Consider the following 9,899-nt stretch of genomic DNA (forward strand, 5'->3'; position numbering starts at 1 on the left):
AGAATCCAAGCAAGGATCCTAATTGCGGTTTGGTAAATGTTTTATTCCTGTAGGCGCATTTCATTTCACTCTTTAGCATACTGTGATTGGCGCGGAGCGCTATTGGATATTCCTCATCATAATCGTTTTCACCATCTCTGGAAAGGTGTTCATCTCGCAAAATTGCGCGTTTGAGATAATCATTTATGGCGTGCAATTCGTACGATCCTTCGGGAATCGTAATTTCCTTGTCGTCGTTGCCAAAATAAAATTTATTATTCGAAAAATTTACGTTCGGAATCGTGTGATAAGTTTCAAAATCCGTTAATCCGAGCTCGTAATCGGCATCGGTCAAATCTATAGCGGGGAAATAGCTTACAGCGAGAACGCTTCTTCTGCCAGTCAACGTAAGTGTCAGTGACATGTCGAACGAATACTGAGTCATGACGATGGATTGTCAGGCTTTAAATTGATTGTTTGAAGAAATTTTAAACACAACTGTCCACAGATACTCTGATTATAACTTTGATAAGATGTGTAATTGTATTCAATTTTCACTCGTCCGAAATATCGTACAAGTTCCTTGGCGGTCGAAGATTTCCAAAACTGTCGAAATATACGACATGATCGTCCCTCTTTGCGTACGCTACCCAATGAGTACAGGGACCATCAACGTCATCCAAATTGACGATACCGCTCTCGTTTCGTCGTACGCCGCTTATCGGTAAATTATTGCGCATGAAAACACCTCTAAAGAAAGGTATACACATACGTTTCGCAAATTGTTCCAATTGCACGTTAGTTGTCGCACCCGTAGGCATTTTTAATGTTTTTTCGACGTTTTTTTTTTCTCTTAGACTTTGTTGAGAATCCCTGTCCACGCTTGTACGGAGCGAGATAAAGTCCGCGACCTTCCATAGCGCGATTGTAACGCTGCATTTCTTCCAGCTGACGTTGCGCAGTCTTGCTATCGTTTACCGCCTTTGCGATTCCCGCCGCACCGCCGGCCAATGAACCGACAACTCCCAACAACGGTAAAAGTGGTAAAATACCACCACGTTTCGCTAATGGAAGAATTCGTTTCCTTCTCCTCTTTGTCGTCGATGGCTTTTTCATCCCCATGCCGAGTTTTGTCTTTGCCTTCATTGCCGCCCAAACAGTCGTAGCGGCTGCTCTTTCACCGAGAGTCGAATCCCTCGCGGTAATGCGTTCTTGCGCTCTTGCAGCTAGTATGCGATCAGCGATGTGACGTTGGTCGAGATCGTTGCTTCGCGCGTAAGCAATGTCGTGTTCACGACACGCCGCGTCCAATGGATTGATGCCTCGATCACCTCTAGCCAATCGTTTCTCTAATCGAGTTCCCGGCCCGCAAAACTGATAACCGGGAATATGTATTTCGATAGGAAGCGCGTTTATCGCACGATTTAAGAGACCGCTACCTCTTACGATTCTCGCTGACATTCGTAGCAATCTTTTATCAACGGTGGTGGACCGTCAATGTGCGTTCGCTGCCACGGCTGGTTGTAATGTCGCATGCACGAACGATATTGTCGAACCTCCGGATCAGCCTTTATATATTCTGGAAGCTTGTCCCACAATCGTTCCACGTAATCACCAAAATTTTGAAGTAATAAAATCTTTGGGATATACTGCAGTTGTTTGGCGGTAAGCTCGAGAATGTCTCTCTCATCCGACAGAAGGAGAAACATTTTTGATACTGACCGGTTTCGAGTCGAGACACTTCTATAAATAGGTCTCCCCCTCGCGATCATTCGCAAAATTGATTCGAAAGAGAAAACATGCGGTTCGTGCGACGAGCGCGGGTAATCAAAGTATCAAATTTCGATGATAGACTAATATCGGAGAAAAAAGTACGCAAGCATGGAAACATGTTGCCGACTACTATACGCGGTATCGTTTGCGGCCCTTCAAATTGTGGTAAGACAAACGTGTTGATTAGTTTGATCAAAAGTCCGCACGGTGTACGTTTCGAGAACGTGTACGTATACTCGAAATCGCTTCAACAACCGAAATACAAATACTTGGAAAATTTACTAGCACCTATAGATGAAATCGGCTACTTTACATTCTCTAATAACAGCGATGTCATTCCACCGAGTGAGGCGCTTCCGAATTCCATCTTTATCTTTGATGACGTGGCATGCGACAAGCAGGATACGATAAGAGAGTACTTTGCAATGGGTCGACACTCGAGCGTTGACTGTTTCTATCTTTGTCAGACGTACGCCAAGATACCTAAGCATCTTATACGCGACAACGCGAACCTGCTGATCCTGTTTAAACAAGACGGCACAAACTTGAAACATGTGTACAACGATCACGTGAATACCGATATGTCTTACGACGATTTCCATGCATTGTGTCAGAAATGTTGGCAACGCAAATATGGCTTCGTAGTCATTGATAAAGATAGTACGTTGATCAATGGACGATATAGAAGGGGATTTAATGATTTCGCGATACGGTAAAGCGATCAGTCATCATCGACACATCGATCGAGCATCATGAATGACGATCGTGAAAAGATTGTGACAGAGATTGCAAAAACGAGCGAATCGATTCGCAAAAAATATCGCGCTTTGAAAACTGGTAAAATGGAGGAAGATATCATATTGGAAAGGCAATTTAAACCGATTACCGAGCCTTTAAAACAGCTTGTCGAAAATACTGTGGAATCTGATGCGTTGAAAATCGAACCGTCGAGTTTGACGTTTGAGGAGAAGCAAGAGGAAAAAATAAAAGAGTCCAAGCAAGGACTAAAGCGAGCACGGATAAATATGCCGATAAACGATTCACCGATATATTCGACACCGAATCGATCAAAGCGAAGGAAGCAATTTTCTAATATGGCTACTGTTTCTACTCCGATAAAAGTACAACCACGTCAAACAATACCATCCACATCCGTCGAAGCAATTTATGAGACCACACCCGATTCGTTTGTAACATCGGTCCGACACGAATTAGAAACGTCCGGAGGTCAGAAAACGTTCCGAGAGCATTTAGGTCCACTGGCGCAAAAATATATAGGAGATATTATGAGTGTTGATAAAAATAAGAGCATGGATTACGTCTACGGTGTTAAATTTACCAACGAAGGAATGATGCTCGGTGATAAATGTTTCGATGTGGACAAGGAAGATAATATAATTATCGATGGAATAAAATATAAGGGAACCGAAGGAATCTACGATTTGATTTTTAAAAAATTTCCCAATTATAAAAAATATACTCGAGACGATTTGCATAAATATCAAAGTATATTAAATATAACAAATGCGCATAAACGTGACAACAAAGTTAATAATCCTATTAAAACTAATAAAGGGTACAAATATAAATATATAATTGCACCATTATTCCCCGATAGAAAGATGGGAAGAGGTATAGACGCGCCGCGCACCATGACGCTCAGCGACAACATGATCGATTACGTGCATTGGAACGATCCCAACGAATTGGTGGATCGTTTGCGATTGCTAGACGCCTCGCGTCGAGCCGGCAACAATGCTCACGACAATGAAATCTTGTCAATTATCGAAGAATTTCGCGAGGCCGGCATTATTATAAATTAAACTATGCGTCGGCGATACGTGTCATTCGGTCAATGTTCTCGGTACCGAAATGTCGATTAATAAATTCGGATTATCATTGGGAACATCGAACAATTTGTACTACGAATGGAATGGATTATTGAGAAATTACGTTCGCGATAACGCTGCCAAACTACTACCGGCTTTGACGCAAGGTCGCGCAAGATTCAACGCGTAGCGCAACCGGAAGCTGATACTGACGTCGTCAACAAACGATACGTGGATAAACTTTTGAGAGATCGACAGGGAGAAATTGAGCAAAAAATTATCGCGCTCGAAACAAACGTGCAGGCGCTGCGATTAATGATGGATGAGATAAAGAATGTGTTGAGATATGCAACATCTGACTCGACACAGTAAGCGAGATACTAATATCGCATATTAATTATGCCTCGATCAAACGTACGAGAGAACAAAAACATCTCCGAAAAGCGGCAACTAGTCGAGGAATTACATGCTCCGGCGAGAAGAAATTTTCCACGAAGACGCGTCATTGTATGCGGATACGATGATCTGTGGCAGGCGGACGTGGTGGACATGCGTTCGTACTCTCGACTCAACAAGGGTCATAAATACATACTCACGGTTATCGATGTGTTGAGCAAGTATGCGTGGGCCGTACCGCTCAAGAGTAAGAGCGGAAACGAAATGTCCGAAACGATCGCAAAGATTATTGGAAACGATAAAAGATGTCCGAAAAATTTTCAGACCGACAGAGGAAAAGAATTTTACAACTCGAGTGTGCAGAAACTCATGAAGAAACACAACATTAATCATTACTCGACATATTCCGTTATGAAAGCCTCAGTCGTGGAACGATTCAATCGTACTTTAAAAAATGTACAATATGTGGAAAATGTTTACGTTGAATGGAAATTATAAATGGATCGACGAACTATCTCGACTCGTTGCAGAGTACAATACGCGAAAACATCGCACCATCGGTATGAGACCTGTCGACGTCACTCCGACGATCGCCGAAAAACTTTTAAATACGGTGTATAGCAACGTAAAAATTGCGGTTCCTGCAAAATTTAAAGTAGGCGATTCGGTACGCGTGAGCAAATACAAGACCATCTTTGAAAAAGGTTTCACACCAAATTGGACGACCGAAGTTTTTAAGATTATCGAGGTGCAGAAAACTAATCCCGCGACATTCATACTCGAAGATTCGCGGGGAAATCCCGTCGCTGGAGGATTCTACGAATACGAGTTACAACGCGTCGCCAATCCCGACGTATATCTCGCGGAAAAAATTTTACAAAAAAAGGGTGACGAGGTTTACGTGAAATGGTTGGGAATGGATAAATCATACAACTCTTGGATACATAAAAATAATGTGTTGTAAACATTTATTGAAACATATAAAATATGCGTATATAAAATATATATAAATATAAAAATATATAATATAGAATGTACAAAATATATACATGATTATGTACAAAATATACAATAAATAAAATATATACATTTATTTACAACGGTATCTGATAATGTCCCCACGGTAGCGTATCGGTGATATCGGGTACGATATACCGCTTGTCGTCGTACGGACTCAGAGCAATTTTCGTCTCGCGAATCGTGTATACTTGGTGTAATTTAGATCGTATACACGACTGCTGACGCGTCATTTCAATCTCTTCGTTCAAGCACCGCGTGTAATCGTCAAACGTTATCGTTCTCGCAACAACGTTGCTTTTGACATCTTTGACTTTCTCCGTATCCTTTTTCCCATTCACTCGTAACGCGTACATCTTTGCTCTGAGCCCGACGAATTCGGTCATTATGGCACCGTTATTTTCGTCCTTCATCAGACCCGGCACCTTTTTATTTAGAAGCGGTATACCGTACGCATTGTCCACCGCATAATCGCTCGTATCGAATCTAACAATGTCACGCTTCATATTCTCATACACATTCGCACACTCGATGTGATATATGAGACTGTCCGTATCGGTGTACATTACCCGACATTTGTCGCGATACATTGACGCCATATACTCGTGATGAAATTCGTACAAACATGTCTTGGATATGTCGAGGATGCACATACCCACGTAAATCGGCTTGTAGAATTTCACCTCGAGTTTACGCAATTCCACAGCGATTAAGGTTTCCGAAAAAACACTTCTGCTGTGGAAATTTGGTTTCGCGATCATCGCCTCTGCGCCGTACCGACCGTCCCACTTTGTTAATAATTTTACATCGACACGATTCCGCACATTTTCCATCGTTTTACCAAACACCGCATTATTCATTAATTTGTATAAATTTTTTTCGAAATCATTTTTAGCCAATGTTCTGAAATGTGTATTTAATTCTATATAATTTTGAAGCCAGGGAGATTGTGAAAACTGTAAAATTCGATGTATTTTTGTTACACGAAGGCCGTGCCGCGTACACTGCTGCAGGTTGCGGTAGTGTATCACGTAACGCTTCTTATCGTATAACGTTGCAAGTAGCTTGAATTCTCGCTTGCCAGGTGGTTTGTCGCGTGTCGGGCAAAACAGTAGGTCAGTGTGCGCATCGTGAAGATGTTGCGGGTACTCGAGGTCCACTTCAAGGATATAGCCCGTAGGCGAATCTAGCGCGATGGATGATACGTCAAAATTTGACACATCGTCGACCCATCGAAAATCAGCATAGGGCAACGGTTGACACATTGCCCATCCGTACAAATTATTTACATCAAAGTACATTAAGTATGATGATGGTTTCGATGGATCGTACGACTCCATGTACTTGTTATTAGCGCGAGCGTATCTACCCGAACATTGGCTCAGACCGCCGCGTATACCACGTTCGATAAACATAACCATGTCGATGTCTATAAGCAACTCGAACGTGATTTTTGTATGCTTCAACATGGCGTCCCACGTGTATCCGGGGAGAGTATAATAATACGCGGGGTCGAGTCCGTAACTTTCGATACATTTATCTCGAAAGTTTTCGAAAATGTCGGCTAATAACAAGACATCAATTTTGAGGTACAAGTCGCTATATTCACCTAGCGTCCGAATGGAGAATTGCCTCCAGACGTTCTCGGCGTGCGCGTAATCGCTCTCGGATACAGTTTCACCAGTCAAGGAACTATAAAACGATTCGCGCGATGGTAAACACGTATCATGCAACCTGTCGACGGAATCGATGTATTCGTACGGAAATACACCTTTTCGCGTTAACAAATTGAAATTTTCTGTTGATAAATTTTGAAATTCCGATTTTAAAATTTTGAGTTTATCTTTGTCCAAAAATGATGCCAATTTATCGAGACTTGATGCGAGAAATTTGTATGAATCAATGAAACGTAATTTTATTTGATTTTTTGATTCTTCTTCTTTAAGATCAACAATTTTGGTAAACGAAATATATTTTTCCTTGGTTATCGGTAATAACTCGATTTTTCCTTCGAACGCTGTGGCTATTTCCTCGATGATAAAATGAGAATCGTAACCGGATAAATTGTGAAACACTATCGGAATGCAAAAAGAATCTTTATAATTTAGATTACAATTTGAGTGTGCAGGACCTCTGTACCGCCCAGTCAGATGGCAATGATCGCGAACGCGTGTATCGTCTTGCGCGAACGGCTTTTCTCATATATGACAACGAGTGGCGCTATGGAATTTCTCCCACTCTTCGAACGTTAAATTTACCATGGGGACATTTGTTTTTAAAATATTCTTAACGCGAATTGCTAAATTTTTAAGGTCTTCGGCGAACCATGTTATACAATCGGCGCTACGACGCGAATGATACGCTGATAATGAGTCGTCGTACGAACAATGTACATAATAAGCTAAACTAAATACCCGATGATGTTGATGTAATTTTTCTTCTTCCTTCTTGGTTAGAACGCATTCCAAGTCGGCGTAGACCACGAATGGAAGCCGCTCCTTCCGATTAGGGTTGCTGAACTCGAGCCACTTGTCCTTGTCGCTCGGCAATCGGACAGCGCAGTCGTTTAGCTTTCCGCAGTCGTATGCGACTGCAACTTGTCGTCTGAACCAAAATAATAAAGGCATCTGTAAAAGAAAAACAATTTTTTATCATAAGATTTTTTATATAAATTATAATTTTCAAATAATATAAAATAAACTTACCGATCACAGATATATCTTTGACCATTGTGTTTGCTCAATTGCGAGCTCACGAGCCGGGATAAATTCTTGATCCAAGCGAAATGTCCCACGCTGTTGCCGTCTTCAGTGTACAGCAGGTTCACAGGTGTACAGCATGCTTGTCCCGTTTCTGCTGCGAAAGACGTATTGGGACAATGTTTTTGTCTTCGATGTCGTACACATTGATTGAAATGTTATTTGCAAGTTCAAATTTCTTAATTTGATTAACAGTCACTGGAAACTCAATGTCCCGGAGATTCAGCACTGTCGCGTAATGCGGGTACGATGATTCCCGTTCTGCATGACTTTCGGCGGGATACAGAGCGGCGACCACTGCCCACGCGAAACACGCATTGTCCTTTGATTAACCACCGCTCTCTTCATCATAATCTCCCGCGGTAACTTGATGTGACATCCCGCGCGCATGGGATTGTACTTGTTAATATTAACAGTCAAGTTCAGTATTCGCGACAATGCCCACCCGCTATCGCATTCCTGAAACTCTTCCAGAGACGCTAGGGTGGACTCGATAACGCGCTGTTCGTACCACTCGCATAAATCAGATGTGCGAAAGAGTTCATAGTTTCTCGTATTCACACTTTTATTCGCGTGTTTATCACCCGACACAAATTCGCCGTTGAATATAGTGTTCACTTTTACACAATTGTGTTTTTTAGAGCGTTCTGCACATGTTCCAACACAATGTCTTTAGCGTCATCGAGAAATTGGCGCGGTTCGATGTGATTATAGTTTATCACCGCACCAGTCGATACGCGACTCTCGAACGCCGTATCAATTTCGCGCCACACACAAGTGCATTTTGACGCGCACTACATCCGGCACCCGCGTGTACGAAACGTCCACGTACCGAATTTTTCAAACCTTCGAGGCGCGCGATCTGAGCAATCAGTGATTGTCGATATCCGATCGATAATCGCGGCCGTTTGATTCGACTTTGCTCTTCCAGCGACTCGATGTACTCGTCGCATCGTTGCTCCCACACAATGTAGTTTTCCAACGAATCAAGCAAAGCGGATTGTTCTCGCAAAATTTGCTCCTCCATATTGCTAATGCACACTTGCAAAATTTAGCGTTTCTAATGATAGGTCTGATGCACTTTAGCTACTGGTGGGGTGCGCCTCTCTATCATGATTTATATACCGTCTCATGCATTGTTTTATCATCGAACATTCTAGAACGATTTCATCTTACAAAAAATTCCCCGTAGTACCGTGTGCAATTTGGCCTTGATAATTTCACGTTTTGTCACGTACATTTGAAAAATCTAACGTGATTGCATCAGGGGCAACCGTACATCGGCGCTCGATTTTAGCGCTTTCAGCTAAATCTTTGTCTAGGGATGATACACATTTTAACCTTGGCGGTTATTTTTTCACTATTTGTCACGTACATTTGAAAATTTTAACGTTTGCATCAGGCGCAGCCGTACATCGGCGCTCGATTTTTGCAAATTCAGCTAAATCTTAGTTTCGATGCAGATCTTAACCTTGAAAATTTCCCGTTTTGTCACGTACATTTGAATAATTTTGACGTGATTGTATCAGGAGCAGCCGTACATCGGCGCTCGATTTTAGCAAATTCAGCTAAATCTTTGTTCCGAAGATGATGATGTCATCGCAGCCGTACATCGGCGCGACAAAATTTTGGAGGAAATTAAAATGTTGTGTCAGCAATAATCCCCTCTACATCACAATTTGGGATACTATTTGAATTGATATTGTTTCTAATACGATTGCAGTATTGCATCAATCGCGTGTGTGAAAGGTTCACCGCTGAAGAAATATGAATTTCTACGTTCCGATTCGAAACGGTGAAACTCAGCTGTGTAAGAAGCAGAAATGCGACACGTAAGTTTAAATCGTTTAAACAATTTTTTACTTATTGATTTTTAATATTGTTGTCTAATTATTTATATTTTTATAGTATTCAGCCTCGTCGTGCGGCTCGCATACTTGGAAGAAGGTACGCTCTAACCCCGACGTCGTACAAGTATTTGGACATTGGAATAAGCGTTGGAGCTGTATCGTACGTGGAGCTGATTCTCGGTGATAATCGAGGCAATCAAATAGTGTTACCCTTTTCAACGTGGAATTTGTTGATGCGGAAGCAAGCAGACGTTGAACAATTTCTACAATCGACTGTTCCCCCATTAAGAATTGGA

The sequence above is a fragment of the Camponotus floridanus genome, unplaced genomic scaffold (assembly GCF_003227725.1).
Source record: "Camponotus floridanus strain SB8 unplaced genomic scaffold, Cflo_v7.5 scaffold242, whole genome shotgun sequence".
In the NCBI taxonomy this organism is placed as follows: Eukaryota; Metazoa; Arthropoda; class Insecta; order Hymenoptera; family Formicidae; genus Camponotus; species Camponotus floridanus.